At 38.0% G+C, this 8,408-nt stretch overlaps 1 pseudogene; it reads right to left on the bottom strand.

Annotated features, from left to right (window-relative positions):
- Window positions 1-5,265: 5,265 nt before the first annotated feature.
- On the bottom strand, window positions 5,266-6,557 carry LOC134382990 (perilipin-2-like; annotated as a pseudogene).
- Window positions 6,558-8,408: the final 1,851 nt, after the last annotated feature.

Below are 8,408 nucleotides of genomic sequence, written 5' to 3'. Positions count from 1 at the left end.
TAAACGCTCACTTCAGAAGAATAGAAAGATGGCAAGTGAACAACCTAACACTTCACCTTAAAGAACTAGAAAAACAAGAACAATCCAAACCTAAAGTTAGCAGACAGAAAGAAATCATTAAGATCAGAGCAGAACTGAATGAAATTGAAAACCAAAAAACAATTCAAAAGATCAACGAATCAAAAAGTTGGTTTTTTGAAAAGATAAATAAAATTGACAAACCATTAGCATGGCTAACAAAAAAAAGAAGAGAGAAGACTCAAATAACAAAAATTAGAAATGAAAAAGGCGATATTACAACTGATTCATCTGAAATACAAGGAATCATTCGAGACTACTATAAACAGCTATACGCCAACAAATTTGAAAATCTGGAGGAAATGGATAAATTTCTGGACACACACAAGCTCCCAAAACTGAACCGTGAAGACGTAGAAAATTTGAACAGACCAATAACAATAAAGGAGATTGAAGCTGTTATCAGAAGGCTCCCAACAAAGAAAAGCCCAGGACCAGATGGATTCACAGCAGAATTTTACCAAACATTCAAAGAGGAATTGAGACCGATTCTTTACAAAGTATTCCAAAAGATTGAAATGGACGCAAATCTCCCAAACTCATTCTATGAAGCAAACATCATCCTGATACCAAAACCAGGTAAAGATATAACCAAAAAAGAAAACTACAGGCCGATATCCTTGATGAATATAGATGCAAAAATCCTCACTAAAATACTAGCAAACAGAATACAGCAACACATACGGAAAATTATTCATCACGATCAAGTGGGATTCATCCCAGGGATGCAAGGTTGGTTCAACATACGCAAATCAATAAATGTGATACACCATATTAATAAACTCAAACACAAGGACCATATGATCATATCTATAGATGCTGAAAAAGCATTTGATAAAGTTCAGCACTCATTCATGACAAAGACCCTCTATAAGTTAGGTATAGAGGGAAAGTATCTCAACATAATTAAAGCCATATATGCCAAACCCACAGCCAATATCATCCTGAATGGGGAAAAGGTGAAAGCTTTTCCTTTAAGAACAGGAACTAGACAAGGATGCCCACTCTCACCACTCCTATTCAACATAGTGTTGGAAGTACTAGCCAGAGCAATCAGAGAAGAGAAGGAAATAAAGGGCATCCAGATTGGAAAAGATGAAGTCAAACTGTCCCTGTTTGCAGATGACATGATCCTATATATCAAACAGCCTAAAACCTCTACAAAAAAACTGTTGGAATTGATAAATGATTTCAGCACAGTAGCAGGATACAAAATCAACACACAAAAATCAGTAGCATTTATTTTCTCCAATAGTGAACATGCAGAACGAGAAATCAAGAAAGCCTGCCCATTTACAATAGCCACCAAAAAAATAAAATACTTAGGAATTGAGTTAACCAAGGAGGTGAAAAATCTCTATAATGAGAACTACAAACCACTGCTGAGAGAAATTAGAGAGGATACAAGAAGATGGAAAGATATCCCATGCTCTTGGATTGGAAGAATCAACATAGTGAAAATGTCCATACTACCCAAAGTGATATACAAATTCAATGCAATCCCCATCAAAATTCCAAAGACATTTTTCTCAGAAATGGAAAAAACTATCCAGACATTTATATGGAACAATAAAAGACCACGCATAGCCAAAGCAATGCTGAGCAAAAAAAAATAAAGCTGGAGGCATAACACTACCTGACTTTAAGCTATACTACAAAGCTATAATAACCAAAACAGTATGGTACTGGCATAAAAACAGACACACTGACCAATGGAATAGAATAGAGAATCCAGAAATCAACCCACACACTTACTGTCAGCTGATCTTTGACAAAGGCACCAAGCCTATTCACTGGGGAAGGGACTGCCTCTTCAGCAAATGGTGCTGGGATAACTGGATATCCATATGCAGGAGAATGAAACTAGATCCATACCTCTCGCCGTATACTAAAATCAACTCAAAATGGATTAAGGATTTAAATATACATCCTGAAACAATAAAACTTCTTAAAGAAAACATAGGAGAAACACTTCAGGAAATAGGACTGGGCACAGACTTCATGAATACGACCCCAAAAGCACGGGCAACCAAAGGAAAAATAAACAAATGGGATTATATCAAACTAAAAAGCTTCTGCACAGCAAAAGAAACAATTAACAGAGTTAAAAGACAACCAACAGAATGGGAGAAAATATTTGCAAAATATGTATCTGACAAAGGATTAATATCCAGAATACATAAGGAACTCAAACAACTGTACAAGAAGAAAACAAGCAACCCAATTAAAAAATGGGCAAAAGAGCTAAATAGGCATTTCTCTAAGGAAGATATCCAAATGGCTAACAGACATATGAAAAAATGCTCAACATCACTCTGCATCCGGGAAATGCAAATCAAAACCACATTGAGATACCATCTAACTCCAGTTAGGATGGCTAAAATCCAAAAGACTGTGAATGATAAATGCTGGCGAGGCTGCGGAGAAAAAGGAACTCTCATACATTGTTGGTGGGACTGCAAAATGGTGCAGCCTCTATGGAAAATGGTATGGAGGTTACTTAAACAATTGCAGATAGATCTACCATACAACCCAGCTATCCCACTGTTGGGAATATACCCAGAGGAATGGAAATCATCAAGTCGAAGGTATACCTGTTTCCCAATGTTTATCGCAGCACTCTTTACAATAGCCAAGAGTTGGAACCAGCCCAAATGCCCATCATCAGATGAGTGGATACGGAAAATGTGGTACATCTACACAATGGAATACTACTCAGCTATAAAAACGAATGAAATACTGCCATTTGCAACAACATGGATGGACCTTGAGAGAATTATATTAAGTGAAACAAGTCAGGCACAGAAAGAGAAATACCACATGTTCTCACTTATTGGTGGGAGCTAAAAATTAATATATAAATTCACACACACACACACACACACACACACACACACACACACACACACACACACACACAAACCGGGGGCGGGGGGGAAGAAGATATAACAACCACAATTATTTGAAGTTGATACAACAACCAAACAGAAAGGACATTTTTGGGGGGGAGGAGGGCAGGGAGAAGGGAGGGAGGTTTTGGTGATGGGGAGCAATAATCAGCCACAATGTATATCGATAAAATAAAATTAAAAAAAAAAAAAAAGAAATAATATATAATTCTTTTAATATGCTGCTAGATTTATTTAGGAGTTTTCTTCAATATTCATACATGAGGTTAGAGATGGTCTTTTTTATATACCTTGTCAGATTTTACCATCAGTATCCTGCTTGCTTCATAAAAATAATCTAGACCTCTTTTTTATACTTTAGAAAAGTTTAAATAGCATCGGACATATCTGTTTTTTTGAAGATCTTGTGAAATTCCCCTAAGAAATAATTTCTACCTGGTGTTTTTGCGGGGGAAAATGGGGAAAGGGCAGCATTTCTTTAATGAATTTCTCTGTTTCTTCTATGGAAATTGTGCTGTTTAGATATTGTCTTTTCTAGGATCAGTTTTGGTATTATCAGTCCCTAGAAAATAGTCCAATTTATTAATATTTTTCCATTTTTGTGGTTGTTTCTCTCTTATCACTTCTCATTTTATTAGCACATTCTTCATTTTTTTCTTGACTAAGTTAGCTAGCCGTTTATTTACTTTATTGAATTTTTTTCAAAGCACCAGCTTTCAGTTTTTGTTTTCCAACTTCTTAAGTTCTGCTTTTATCTTTATTGATTCCTTCCTTTGGTTCTCTTTCATTTTGTTTTGTTTCTTTTCTAACTTCTTAAGTTGAATGCCAAATTCATTTATTTTCAGTTTTCCATACAGTAGCATTATTTAAGGCTACGATTTCTTCTCAGTATTGCTTTAGTAATCTGTAGTTTTCTTATTATTGTTTCTTAGATGCTTTTCAATTTTAGTTTTGTATTTCCCTCTTTGATTCAAGAATTAAGTGAGATCATTAAAGCCAAGAGATATTGGCCTTGTTTTCTGATTTTCTTGTTAATTTCTAGTACTGTACAGTGATCAGAGAATGTTGTCCATATCATTTCTACTTTTTGTAATGTATTGAGGTTTTCTTTGAGTCTTAGAATATCATCAATTTCTGGAATATTTTATACATGCTTAAACAGAATTTGCAGTCTCTTTTTTTCAGGATACAGACTATGATATTTACAATTAAATCTGTCTAATTAATTTTGTTATCTGGGTTATCTATATCCTTACTTTTTCTCCTCTTGATCTGTCATGGCGTGAGAGAGTTGATTGAAGTTTCCTTCTGTTAGTAGGCTTTTATTTCTCCTGTATCTCCTCTACTTACTCGGAATGTAAATAGTCATAACTGTTTTATCTTTATCGTGAATTTCCCTTGTTATTACAGAGTGCCTTCTTTGCCTCATTTAATGCTTTTTAACGAGTTCTGCCTTGTCTGATATTAGATTGTGACCTTTGCTTTCTTCTTCTTTTTTTTTTTTTTTCATTTGCCTGGTATACTATTTTTCTATTTGGGCCTTTCTGATATACTTTATCTTAGAGTGCACTGTTGAAGACAGTGTAGAGTAAGTTTAATAAACTAATCTGAAATCCCTTTGTAATTGATTTAAGCCCACTTATTAATATGACAGATATGTTTGATCTTAGTTTTACTATTTACTTATATTTCCTGCATTTACAGTTTTTGAAAGTTTTTGATTATAAGCCCTGTTTTCTGTTTTCTCTGTTTTCCTTTCTATATGGGACTCTACTGATTTTTTTCCCAATCTGTTCTTCAATGAATTTTATTGAATTAAAGGTAGCATTCCTTTAAAATAAATTTTAAAAAACTAAAATGAAGTTGTACAAGCATGCATCATGAGGTAAACCAGTGATGACATTTGCTCAGACTATACCAGAGCAGACAGCTGTTCATGACATGGTCCACATGAAGGTATTTTTATTCACTGCAGAAGGACAGTAACAGTGGCAACACAATGGTCACAGAATGAGGCCGTAAATACACTTGAACTTTTTGTGAATTCTGAGTAGGTTCTGACAAGCCTATCATTCTTTTCTCACCAGTCAGGTCAGCAGAACTCTTCTGCTAATGCCATAAACTTTAAAGCTCTTAGTCCAGCTGGAAATGACTACAATTGAGAACCTTTTTTGTAGCTAGCTGCTTCCCTAGATTAGAATTGTCTAGCAGGTTAATTTCAGCATAACAAAAGGTATCATCTGGCTAGCTGCATCATGCACTGGTCACAGGATCAGGTTTAGTGAGTTTTGTGCTCAGATTGCTGGGCCTCCTGACTGGTCTTGTCCATCTCTGCACCTTGGTCCTGAACATTCTGAGCTGAAGATAAAAGGGACCTACCAGCCAGTCGAGGGGACGTGTTGTTAACATGTTAATTCATCACATCATCTAAAGATTCCTTCATTTTCTGCAGTTTCCTTTGGCTAGAAGTGAGGAAGCCATGAGATACTTCCTTAATAGAGGCAGCATTGCAGAACTAAGTAGATGCCACCTGCCATCACTCAAAAGTAGTTGGCCTGACCTTGAATGTTCTGTAGTAACCCTTGGATGTTGAACTAGAAGGTATGGCACATGGTCTGGAGCTGCTGAGTCAGCTCACAGGCAATAGCAAGAGTATGTGACAATGTGCTCAGCACAATGGGATTCGCTGGTATTATCATGGCCAATGCTTCTCTTCCACTCCACCCATGAGAGACAGAGATTATCCTGAGCATCTGGAATCCTCTGGTTGGCACTACGCACATTCTTTCCAGGAAATTCAATCAGGTGAACAGTAGAATGGAGCTGAGAAATGGTCTCTTGGCTTTTTTGCTTAGCTTCTTTAATCCTGCTGAGAGCCTGCTGGTAGGCACGTGAGCGGAGCTTGGTAGATGGGGATCCCAGTCTAACATAATAATTTGGCTTCTGAACCATAACAAATCCTTCAACTTTTTTTGCTTTTTTTTTTTTTCTAGTCCTTCCTCAGTGAGAGGGAGGTGCTTGTCAACAAGCAGCTCTGATATGGTGAGTGCATTTTCTACTCCAGTACTCACCAGCTGCATCATCCGACTTCCCAAGACCATGTTAGTGCTGCTGTTGACCACATTGGTCTTCTCCACATTACCTGTCTTTGGTCTTATCCATCACCCTTTTGATTGTGCTGTCCATGGAATACTTGGCCCCTCACAGATGTTCTCACAGTATATTTTGCCCTGGTCAGGGCACATTTGGCATTGGCAACAACGTGGTTTGTTGGCTGATTCAGAATAGACAGTCTCTCCTCAATACTGTCTAGCCCCTTACAGAGATAGATATTGGCAACTGAAGTTTGTGGCTCTAGCTTCTGGGTGATGGGCAAAGCACTCATCATGGCCACTGAGGTGACGGTCTTCATGCCCTTCTCTGCCATCTCACACACAGGCTTCAAGTGGGGATGCTGTTCTTTGAACTGATAGAGCTAAGGACATGAGGTCATATGTGGGAGCTTACCAAGGGTAGGTTAGCCACCCTAGTCACCACACGTGGTTGTGGATCAACTGCAGTCAGTGCCATTTTTCTTCCTGGAAAAAGAAGAAATTGACTGACAGCAGTGAAGAGGCAATAGGCAGGCGAGTCCCACAGCTGCCTCCGGCAACCCTGACACATTCTTCTACTGATTTTAAGAAAGATTTGCAGTTTTGTTCTCACCATTACTTGTGTAACTATAGCTTATTAAATATTTTTATTTTTCATAAATCTGTATTAGTAAGGGTTCTCTAGATAAACAGAACTAATTCTTATCCAGGTAGATGGATAAGAAATTGGCTTACACAATTATGGGGGCTAAGAAGTCCCAGGATCTTCAGTCAGCCAGGTGGAAACCCAGGAGAGCCAACGATATATTTCTAGTCAAAGCGCAAAGACCAGGGGACCACTGGTGTAAGGTCCACGAGTCCAAGTCTAAAGGCAAGAGAAGACCGATGTCTCAGCTCAAAGACAGGCAGAGAGTAAATTCCCCCTTACTCTTCCTTTTTGTTCTTTTCAGGCCTTTTGTGGATTGCACACAGACCTCCCACACTGGGGATACAATCTGCTTTACTCAATGTCCTGCTTCAAATGTTAAAATCATACAGAAACACCCTCTCAGGCACACCCAGAATAATGTTTAATCAAACGTCTGGGCACATCATGCCCAGTCAAGTCGACATAAAATTAGCCATCACAAGTCCACTCCTTGTCAACTTGGGACCCATATGCATATCCTTCAACCATACTTAATCTTCAGATAAAGACAATAACAAGGTCATAATTTTTCCTAACATGATACAACTATACTGTGTACAACCAAAGAAGCACTGACGTCTTCCCCAGAAGAAGAGTGAAGTCCATGAGTGATGTTTACTTTTTTCCTTGATATCCTGTACTTAAATACTGTGATGTAAAATTAACAATATTTAAGTACTACAATATAAAGTCAATACATTTTTCTTTACATGATAAGAAAATAAGAGAGGGAAAAACAAAGACTATAAATATATACATATAAAATATATATAAATATTATATATGTGTTTGTGTGCATGTGTGTGACCACACATAAAAATTCATAACAAAATAAGGAGGAAATACTCATGATAACTACAGTCCTTGTTTCTTTAACTGGTCACGAGGTTGCAGCTGGCATTTATTACCACCTTTTTCCACTACCTACTCTGTATTCTCTTTGCCTTCAGCAAGCACCTTCGCTGGTCATGGGTTCTATACTTGGTAGAGTGACCCAAATCCTTATTCGTGAAGGGTTTGAGACATTAGTAATCCTGACTGGATTGGGTTGTAGTTTTCTGTTGACCTTAATCACAGGGCATGGTAAGACTAAGAAATGCCCTAAAGGCTCTCCCGTATTCCAGACATACTCTTCCTTATCTTCCTCGTGGAGTAGCAGTTTAATTTCCCTTTGGTAGTCAGGATCAATCATCCCATCCAGCATAGTAACTCCCTTCTTTGCCTGTTGATTCAAGGACATGAGGAGCCCAAAGTAGCCAGGCAGCAGACTTAACTTCCAGTTCAATAAAATTATTGTTGTGTCTCCTGGTGGAAGTATTTCTCCTTCTGGAACTAAGACCTCTAGGCCATCAGAGCATAAGTTTGCAGGAATAGAAAGCAAAATTTTTGCTAGTGGGTCACTAGGGCAAATAGTGAGTGGTGCCACTTCCATTTCCACCCCTTGATTCTGAGACCCTTGAATCCCGGCTATGGGAGAAACAGCACCATATATTGGACACTGATTCAGAGCACACAAGGTCATCTGGAGAACACTGCCCCAGCCCTGCAAGGTGTTGCCACCTAGCTGGTGCTGTAACTGAGTTTTCGGAAGGCCATTTCACTGTTCTGTCAAGCCAGCTGTTTCAGGATGGTAGGAAACCT

The sequence above is a fragment of the Cynocephalus volans genome, chromosome 8 (genome assembly GCF_027409185.1).
Source record: "Cynocephalus volans isolate mCynVol1 chromosome 8, mCynVol1.pri, whole genome shotgun sequence".
Classification (NCBI taxonomy): domain Eukaryota; kingdom Metazoa; phylum Chordata; class Mammalia; order Dermoptera; family Cynocephalidae; genus Cynocephalus; species Cynocephalus volans.
The sequence above is the reverse complement of the archived record's forward strand: the minus strand, read 5'-3'. Positions and strand labels throughout refer to the sequence as shown.